Source organism: Gossypium arboreum, chromosome 2, assembly GCF_025698485.1.
Source record: "Gossypium arboreum isolate Shixiya-1 chromosome 2, ASM2569848v2, whole genome shotgun sequence".
In the NCBI taxonomy this organism is placed as follows: domain Eukaryota; kingdom Viridiplantae; phylum Streptophyta; class Magnoliopsida; order Malvales; family Malvaceae; genus Gossypium; species Gossypium arboreum.
In genome coordinates, this window is record NC_069071.1 from 10,676,586 (window position 1) to 10,687,713 (window position 11,128).

The 11,128-nt window shown below is 32.1% G+C and overlaps 1 long non-coding RNA gene and 1 pseudogene across 1 annotated transcript; one reads left to right on the forward strand and one right to left on the reverse strand.

Moving 5' to 3' along the window:
* The first annotated feature begins 3,015 nt into the window (after window positions 1-3,015).
* Window positions 3,016-5,411, forward strand: LOC128283244 (uncharacterized). The gene is made up of 2 exons (XR_008273591.1): window positions 3,016-4,935; window positions 5,053-5,411. It is a non-coding gene; the product is annotated as an uncharacterized LOC128283244 (long non-coding RNA).
* Window positions 5,412-6,558: 1,147 nt separating this feature from the next.
* On the reverse strand, window positions 6,559-11,128 carry LOC108484581 (TOM1-like protein 1; annotated as a pseudogene).

Below are 11,128 nucleotides of genomic sequence, written 5' to 3' on the forward strand. Positions count from 1 at the left end.
CGTCGTTTCACAATGGGTCGGGTCGACCCGACCCGCTCCACTCAGGGTCCGCGTGTTTTTTTAAAGGGAGGGGTTATTTGTGTGTTTAACCCCTCCGCTTTTTAAATGTTTTGCAATTAAATTTTTCATGCTTTTAATTCGGCCCTAAGATTTTCAGCATTTTTCAATTTAGTCTCGTTCAATATGTTGCGTTTTGGATACTTTGGGGATATTACGCCCTTGGTCCCTCCAGTTTATGCGCGCGTTGCAATTTAGTCTGATTTCCTATTTTATTTCTAATTTCACCCCTAGAATTCTATTTTGATTAAGACTTCGTCCTTTTTGTTTTTACCCTTAAATAATATTTGTAATATTAGTTTTGCTATATTATTATTATATTATTGTTGCTTATTATTATTATTGTTGTAAACATATTATTCTACTTAAGATTATTATTATATTATTTTGCTATTATTATTTTTAAATATTAGTGTACTTTGTATGTATATATTATATTTATGTATATTTTAAGTATGTATATATATATTTATAAAGTATTATTACTACTTGTTTATAGCATTATTATTCTTTAATATATATATTATTATGCATATATATTTTAATACCATATTATATATATACATTTTTATACTAAGCATGCATATTTTTAATATTATATTTCATGTATATACTCTTAACATCATATTATTATATATATCATGTACAAATTTTAATACTTTATTACATATATATTCTTATATATTTTATGTATATTATAGTACTATGCTTTATATATCTATGTTTTTTCATACCATACTATGTATATATTATTTATATTTATTATTAATATTAGTACATATATTTCATTACATGTATATATATACTTTTTATTAGTATTATTTTTATATATCGTATTATTCATTATTATACATGTATATATATATAGATATTTTTAGTACTTATTATAATATTTTTCTTATTATTTATATATGTTCTTTTAAAATATCATAATAGTCATGTATTTTATTATATATGTATATTGTATATGTTCATTTTAAATATATTATGTATATATATATATTAATACTTATATTTAGTATTATTATGTAAACATCTTTCATCTCTATGTATATTTACGTAATAGGATTTTATATATATATCATTATTCCCAATATGTGTATATTATGTCAATATTATATTACATACACATTTTCATGCATATATACTTTTTAATATTGTATTTTTATCGTATGTATGTTTTGAATAACTATGTTATCTTCTTGCATATTATATTATGTATATATATATATATATATTTCTTATATACATAATGTACATACATCTTTCAACATTTATTATTATGTATATACTTTAACATTACTAGTTATATATTTTATCATTTCATATATAGTTCAAATAATATATATAGTATCTTTCTAACATTATTTCTACTTATATATAGGTGTGTACAAAATATATTACGTACATACTCTTAATATCATTTTTATATATATGTATATTCATTGTTTTCTCGTATTTGATACTATTATTACATTTAATCTTGCATGTATTGTTATTGTTTTCTTATATTACTGTCATACTCGTTATTTGCTTCAACGTATTTCTGGTTCCTTTATTTATTTTTATTTCACATCAATTGGCTTAGCATTATTTCGAAAATCTTATTCTTGTTTTAATAAGTGAGGCAATTTATCGATTTAACATTAGGCCGTAAGTTTCATCGCTATGTTGGATGGAATTTTTAGGCTCGTGTTTAAGCGGTATATCCTTCTCAAAAAATCGAAAAAACTAAAGTTCCTTGTCTTTTCAATTGAATCATGACTAAATATTACATTGAACTCGTATTTTTGAAAATCAAGACAACACATGTTTATAAGATACCAATTTTGGGCGTCGCGAGGGTGCTAATACCTTCCTCGCGCGTAACCGACTCCCGAACCCTAATTCTTCTCGGATTTTCATGTAGACCTAAATTCAGCCTTCTTTTGTTTTAAAAAATAAATAATAAATAATAAATAAATATATTAGTGTCTGATCACACCTACAAAAAAGGGATCGGTGGCGACTCCCCTTTTGTATTTCAAAATCAAACTTCAATTTTCAAGTTTTCAATAAATCGCCACAATTAGCGACCAAGCTAAAATTTTTACGTCGCTACAATATGAAATTGTTTTCTTTTTCATTTAATTAAATTGTCATTTAATAACTTTTCATCTTTCCAATTTAGTCCTTAGCCTTTTTTTATTTTTACATGGATGACTCACCAAAATATCTACATACTTTTTATTAATGGTCTAATTACCATATAAGGACCTCTAGTTTTGAATTCCATAGCTATTTAATCCTTATAGCTACTTAGAATTCAACTTTTGCATTAAATGCGATTTAGTCCTTCTCGTAATTAAGCACATAATCGGTAAAATTTTCTTATCAAAATTTTCACATGACATGTTTATCATAATACAGACCATATAATAAAATAAAAATAAATTTTATTTTTCGGCTCGAATTTGTGGTCCCGAGACCACTGTTCCGATTTCACCGAAATTGGGTTGTTACACTTACTCTAAGCAGGATATTGTTTTTCTACTTAAAATAAATCTCTACAACTCTACAAGGGTTCTACCTTCTTTTTTTTATAAATAGATGACATCGGTAGAGCTATTTACATAACTTTTGAGATATTATTGTTTTGCCGAAAAATAGAGAGAATTTATTCTAAACTTATAAACATATTTTTTAGAATAATAATTTTATCGGTTTCTATTAAATAAGAGAGAATTTTTTTTCACCCTAAAAAGAAAACTTTTTATAGTCGGTGTTTTAATTCAATTGGTTTGAGGCCACACTCGAATCAATTCGTGGTACGAAAATAGCGAAGAAGACCATTTAGTTGAAAGCTGAAAAATATCAATAATCCACTTATTCAAAAACACAGGTACGAATTTAGTTAATGTTTATTGCTATAAATATCACAAATCAAGTTAATTTTTAAAATTTTAATTTTTCGCTGCACAATAAAATTATTTTCAAACCAGGTTTTTTCCGACAAGCACTAGGTTTTTTCATCCAGCTGTCGCAATCAGACAGAACAAGTTTACCATTCGGCCTTTATAGGATGCTGAAGGCAACCAACTCACTTCATTTGCCCAACTGTCTGTTGAGGTTGTGGTTTAATTCAAGGGCTTGTTGGGTGAGGTTGATCCTTTTGTTTCCTATCCTAATCAACTTTTTTCTGAGCTTCTGCAGCAACCTTTGCCTGATCATGCGCAATAGGAACTTGTCAAACCTATTATTGATAAAGAAATTAAAACAACTTTTTTTCAGTCAGGGGAATGACTAATCCTCTGGCTCTGATGGCTTTACAACTAAGTTTAGGTCTTCCTAGAGTATTGTTGGGCTAGATGTTCTTGTAGTAGTTCGTTATTTTTTTCTCAACTTTAAGATGCTCCCTGCTCTTAATACCACTGCTATTGCCCTTGTTCCCAAATGTGTTCAACCTACTCATTTTAAGCAATTTATGCCAATTTCGTGCTGTAATACAATTTAAAAAGGTATATCTAAGATCCTGGCTAATTGACTTTATTTTTTTCTTAAAATTATCTCTCTGAGCCAGTCTGCCATTTTACAAGAGGTAGAAGTATAGTTGACAACACCCTTTTGGCTCATGAGCTAATGAGGGGTTATGGTAGAAAGAACATAATACCTCATTGTGCCCTCAAGATTGACTTGCAAAAGGCATTTGATTCAGTCAATTAGTGCTTTCTTCTCTCGGTTTTGAAGGTTTTGAAATTCCCAGAAACTTTTTAAGAATTGGATTGAGGTATGCATCACTTCACTTCACTTTTTTATTTCACTCAATGGCAGTTTGGTGGGCTACTTTAAAGGGGCAAAAGGATTGCAGCAAGGAGATCCTCTTTCCCATTTCCTTTTTGTTATTGCAATAGGAATGTTGTCTAGGCTATTGGAGATTGCTGCTCGCCATGGTATCTTAAAGTTTCAACCTAAATGTAGCAGAGTTAAACTTACTCATTTTTTTTTTTGCAAATGATCTTCTAATATTTGTGAAAGGATGTGTGGACTCTGTTGTGAGGGTAAGGTGCCTTTTGGATGAATCCTACTCCATTTCTGGTCTTCAGCTTAATGCCTCCAAGAGTGATTTTTTTTTTTTTTTTGCAAGGGTATCCAATGAGGAAGTGTCTCACATTTTTGAATATTACTGGTTTTAAGTCTGAAACTCTCCCTATTCGTTATCTTGGAGTTTCTTTGGTTTCTAGAGGGCTCTCTTGTGCTGATTGTAAGCCGTTTGTAGAGAAGATTAAGGCTAAAATTCTTCAATGGTCTACTATGCATCTCAGTTATGCTAACAGACTTCAATTGATAAAGGCAGTATTGTTCAGTGTGTAGGCCAATTGGAGTAGGCAATTCTTATTGCCAAAGGTTATTCTTCAACAAGTGGACCAATTGTGCTCTAGGTTCTTATGGAAAGGTAGTAGCTCTTCTGCTTCTGGTGCTAAAGTCAAATGGGATATCTTATGTTTGCTAAAGTCTGAGGGAAGGCTTGGCTTGAAGAAACTTGTTGGATGGGTTGCTTTTGAGCCTTGCTTACTTCTGAAGGCTCCTTATGGGTTGTTTGGGTCCAAAAATATGTTTTAAAATGTGGTTCCTATTGGTCTGTTACTGCCAACTCAACTAGCAGCTGGAATTGGAGAAGATTTTTTAAGCTTAAGGATGTTGTAGTTAGTTCTTCCAGAAGCTTTCCGATTGGGACAGCAGTGTGGACTCATAAGCTTTGGGAGGACCTTTAGGTTAAAGCTGCAAAGGTCTCTTAGTATAAACTCCTTTGGTTCCTTCTCCATGTGTTTAAACACTCTACAATTGCTTGGATGACAATCTTAAACACACTTTCCACTCGTGACAGATTGTTTAGTCATGGTATGTTTCTGATCGTTGTTTTCTGTTGTGCTCTTAGTCTTGTGAGTCTCAAAACCATATTTTCTTTGAGTGTGCCTACTCTCAAGGCTTGTGGCAACTTGTTCTGGGTTTGTGTAGCATCAAGAGGTCTATTGGTACGTGGCTTCAAGAATTTAACTGGGCAACTTCTTGTTTGAAAAGTAAGTCGTTCCTTCTCTGCCTGCTCAAGCTGGTATGGAAAGCAGTTGTGTACTTTTTTTGGTGTGAAAGGAATAGTAGGCTATTTGGGAATTCTTCTAATTCTGTTGAAGTTTTGTTAGAGAAAGTTAAAGATGTTGTGCTGTTTCGTCTTAGTGGTAGATGTCCTATTGATTCAAACCCTATCAATAATCGATTATGTTTAGAATGAAGTTCGAGGAATGTATAGGTTAGGTTTCTGATTTTCGTTGTTGTAATCTATTGTGTTTCTTGAGTTTTATTAGGTTTTTACTGTACAATTACAGTTTGATTGTTGTGTACTGTTGGATGTAGATGTTTTTTTTTTTTCTTATTGGATAATACAACTTACTTATCAAAAAAAGAAAAAGAAAAACATAAGTATGACAAGCATTAAAAACACAACAAATTCTATATAAAGTAAATTATATTCTAAACTCACAAAAAACACAAATATAAGCATGGTATAAAAATATTAATAAATGAACTTGGCAAAGTAAAAACTATTACAATAACTTATATTTTCCCAAGTCATATATCTTCGTGTTGGTTTTTTGGTTTTCAATAATCATCATCATATTCAATATATATTATATTTAATAAAAATGTTGGCATATTAATAACTTTTTAACATAGAGTTTAACAAATTTGTTCAAATACATGTCATTTCATATTAAACATCTAAATTATTTTATTCTTTTTTTTTAATTTTTAAGCTCATTACAAATTAGCAATTCAAATATGATAGCATACCCGTAATAAAGTGTAGGCATTTATCTAGTAATAGTAATAACAACACATGCAATAGGTACGAAATTAAAATTAAAATTTAGTTTTAATTGTGAGTAAAATGAAATTTAAATAGACAAATACATTAGGTTAAGAATATTAAATGCACTTTAATTGTTCACGTGGTTCTTCATTGATATCGAATTGACTTATAATACCAATTCAATGAACAACATTATCAATATATACAAAAAAGTGTGAGTGAAACAGTTTATATAATAAAATTAAAATGTATAAAAAATATTAAAATAAAACTTTTGTCGAAGTGGTCAAAATTTTTTTTTATAGATTTTGATGGCATGTGTTCAAATCTTAACATTTGTAACTTTTTTCGAGTTTTGATTCATCCTAACTTGATCTTTAAAAGAGTAAGGCTATGAATTTTTTATTAGGGTACAAACCTATTAGACAATACAGAAGGAAGGAATTTTTTTTTTTTTTTTGGTATGTTTAAAGTACTAAATTTTAGTATATCCATAAAAAATAAATCATTATTAATAGTTTATATGAATTATTATTATTATTATTATTTTTAGGAAGTTTATATGAATTTTTATATATTAAAATGTTGATGTAACTGTATAATGTTTATTAAGTGATCAAACCAAAGAAACATGAGAGCCATAACATAAAGATATATTAAGTCCGTACCAATCCTCCCATGAATGATGTATTGTATACTCTTCAAATAATGAATCCAGTCATGAATTACTTTACACGTCGTTTTGCACCAATAATCAATGGTTGTATGTGAAAATAAAAGGTTTTTCATTCAAATTTGTCGTTCAATGCCTACAATGGCCTGGCATAGGCCTTTGTGTCCTAAATCACGGGATATTTGTAGTGTTATGAGTAATACTCATAATGTGATTAGATCATCTATTGCTGCTTGCTGATTCTTTGAATCCTGCCCTCCTTCAGATGAATCCCCACCTTTCTTACCGAAAATCATTTCATCGAGATCATCCATCATGTCGTCGCTGCTTCCCCCATGAATCCCATGTCGTGTACCTGCTGGTTTTCTAATCAAGGCATCATGTTTTGTATTGAGGGGTGAATCGTCAGGCTCAACGGCCACAGGAATCATAGTGGGTTCGGGTTCATGAGGAACAACCGATGGCTTCCTCAACTCTTCATACTTTGAGAGAGCTTTCTGGAGATCATCACTGACATTTAAAGCTTCCAAAAGGAGGGCCTCATTATCTCCAGCAGTCTCGATGATTCTTAGAAAGTGGACTGGGATTGACGACATTGTTGGACAAGAATAGTTGTTAAGTCATCCTGCAACAAAGTAAATATATATTATTGGGATACGACCAGCTTCCAGCCCTAAATAAAGAGGAAAATAAAAATACACGACAAAAAGCAAAAAGCAAAAAGCAAAAAGCGAAATCATTTCACCTACCAAACAAAGAGGCTCATTCATATGATTCTACTAATGTGAATAAAATGAAAAAAAGCAAAAACACACTTCATCTTAGAAGGCTAGATTTGCATATGGTAGCAGCACCTTCAAAATTTAAAAGGTTTAGACGAGCTGCACCAGTAACTTAGAGATTCAGAACAATATAGATACTGCTTCTACCACAATAACAACTAAATAACCATTTGGGGCATCATGTTGATGTTACAAGTCTAACACCGAATAAAATTCCAGGATATTATGAAATTGCTATCTGTCTGTTTCTATTGACAAAGATCTTAAAAAATAAGTCCGAGTTAAATCACAATCAGTAGTTTGCAAAAAGGTTGAATAAGTTTAACTCAATGATGACAAGCATCAAGTCTCAGAGTATAACCCTTCAAGTGCTATGAAGATTATAAACGGATAATATAGAGTATCTAAAAGCCCTAGAAAGAAAGTATTCTTCCTCAAAAATGGAACAGAAATCAATTTTTTGACAAACAATATGATCTTTAGTGCATGTAACAGAATACTAAATATTGTTTAAGGTATTGATAGACAAAACAGATTAAAGATTCATTCTGCTAAGGCTCAGATTTTTAAGGCCTCTTCCTTGGCAGCATAGAAGAAAGCTTACTTTATGGGTAATCTTATACGAACTTAGAAACTAAGAAGTGATGAAAAAAAAAAAAAAAAGACAATAATACCTTGAGAGCATCTCGTTGAGGTGATGAGGATAGCACAATTGAAAGAAGCTCAATGCTGTTTCTTGCCACATCAAATGCTTCCTTAGTTTGTTCAGCTGTAAAGCTTTGGACAGGAATATCGTGCTGAAGCTGCATGTCATGTTGAAACTGATGTGCAAGACTAACATCCACTTCTGGTGCAGAAATGGAACGACTAGGGGTAAAAATAGGTGCCAAACTCTCATTATCACGACCCGGAAAGCAAATACCCTTTGATTTTAATCTCTACACGAGAAAAGGATCATTCAAGAAAAAACTCAACATCAATCTACAAGCCAAAAGATAGGTGTTTTTCTTTTGTAGAAATATTTCCATTGCTTACTTGGCATGCATATTAAATCTCACAGCAATGCAAAGCACAAAAGATAGGTGTTGAAGAGACCCTACCCAAAAAGGTTCTAGTCAAGAATTCAAGTAATGGAGAAAGCTATTCAAGGACTTTCTAAATTGATTTTATGAGCTCTTTTTCATAGAAAAATTCTGGTTCCATGGTATAATGAAGATTTGTAGGCTAAATTAACAACAAATCTAAGCTGTAACAGCAGCCAAAGAAAATTTTTCAAAAACTGTTATTGCCAAAGTTACATGATTTCAATCAGAAAAACAACACAGGAAACCGCAGAAAAACTTGATGCCGTTACCTTGTAAGTTTCCTCGTAAATAGGCAAATAGCAGAGCTCACTGGTTGACTCTTCCCACGCTTCAATAAGCATCAAAGCTTTGTTCCGATTATTAACAACAGTCTGAGGGTCATCAATTAGATTAACCATCTCATCAAGAACCCTCTCCGCTGCCACCTCCGAAAATGCCTTGTCACAGTTCTTGACACAAGTTTCCAGCAACACCAATGACAAGTATTGAACCCTAGGGCTCTTCAACATTAACCTCCGCTTTATGCCACGGATTAAATCTACACTATTAACTCTTTCATGGTTTATCATGTCACAAATATCAAGATTCACGGCCCAATCAGGCTCATCGAGGGCCTCAGAGGTGGCATCCTCGACAAGTTGATCAGCTGGGTTAGGGCCTTGGAAGAGCTCCTTCATCTTGAAGCTCATTGAACTCATGCCAGCACTCACCTTTCTACCCACCTCAGCTCCTTCAACTTTGAGGCGTTCACCAAAGGCACTAACTTTATCCATCAAATTTTTGTCCATTTTCACCAAGCCTTCAAAAAAGCAACACGACGATATGTTCAACCAATCTCAAACAAGAAATAAATGGCTAAACTAATCAATCAAATTTCTTCAATGGAAAAAGAAGAAAACAAACATATCGATGATTTGCTCGTCATTGTTAATTAGAAGAATAAAAAATATCTGGTTTAGCTTCTTTCACCCTCTTCCCAATTGTATACCCAGAAATGCAAATCTAAAACTTTACCCGAACAATTTTCAATAGCATCAAACTTCTTCAAACCCAAAATCCTTAAATTCCAAAGCTCCACATATAACCCACATTACCAACATATTAACTTCAAATTTCCAAAAATGAACAATTCGCTGATTAAACAAAATAAACCAACATATACCTAATGATAAAGCAAACAACTCGATTAATTAAAAGTAAATATAAATTTTCCTCCTAATTTAGTAGCAGTTAAAACTTAATATACGAAAATAGATGCATAAGAAGTTTTTTTTTTTTTTTTAAATCCTTTAAACACCCCAAAGCTTCAAATTCAAAATCCAAAAATAAAACATAGGAAAAGTACAATTCTTGGTGACCCAAAATTGATGCGATTAAGTAAATGACAAAGAAAAATTTTAGCTTTCATACTCAGTTGAGATATCAAATGAAAGAAGACGGCGAGGCGTAACGACTGGGTAATGTTGAGTTTTCTAACATTCCTTGGAGTTTCAGTCTTTGGCCAGATTTTTGGGTTTTGTGGAATAAAAATAAATATTGCGTATATAACAAGGTTGTTGCCATTGGGTCGAAAAGCGACACCATACCATATTTTTGCTACCACAATTTTCACAAAAAAGTTTGCAGTGAATAGAAAGAGATATAACATCAGCTGCTTCTCCTTGCTCCAACATTATGAGGGGAGTTTGCCAACTTGAATATTAGTTGGCATCTTCTAGTACCTCTAACCTACAATTTTGCATTCATATTAAGAAGACTCAACTGTTAGTCGTAAAGTCTCAAACCAATTTTTTAGCTTTCCATATACCCTAAAGTGTGCAAGTAAAGTTTGTTTGGAACTCTCTTGCTTTAGCCATCAAAATATCTATTCTTTCAATGGATCAAGACTGAACATTTGAATCCTTAAAGACATGGTATTTCCATCGTATGAAGAGGTGTTCCAATGATTCATCACAATCATTGCAAAGTGGATAGAAACTCGATCCCTTCTGAAGCTCATCCCTCATAAAGAGGAAATTATGTCATATCTTTTACAAAATTATAATGAGCTTCAAAGGTAACTTAAGCTGCTATATAACCTTCCACTTCTTATCAAGCTAGTTCTGGGTATTCTTGTCATAGAATTTATGATCGCATAGTGCATAATATGTCGACTTAACCATTTTATCCTCTCCACCAAAGGAGGAGAAGTAAGTATTTCTAATGGATCTTTCATCTCATGTCTCCTAAAAAGTTTTTGAAGAGAATTTTGTGTGATTGTCAAATAAGATGCCCATGTGATTGTGGCATTATGTATTGTTCCCAGCTCGCAATTCGAGCCTCCCCGTATCTAAATGTCTTTTCCTAAATTACAGACATCCTTCCTTGCCAAACTCTGGAATCAAAAGGTGTTGTTTCTATAGTCGTAAGATCTTGATTCTTGCAACACTTTGCCTTTAAAGTCTTAGTTGTAGTGTTCATATTCGTTTTAGCGATAGAACTTCATTCATCAACTTTGTATGCTCAATATCCAATCCACCCTCTCGTACAGGTCTACACAATTTCTCCCATCTAGGTAGGTGAAGTTTCTTTTCACCAACCTCATGTCCCCACCAAAAGAGAACATGTAGAGGGGTAAGGCTGCAAGCGCTGACTTGATAAGTGTGAGTCTTCCTCCTTGCGACAGACATTCAGCCTTCTAGAGTGC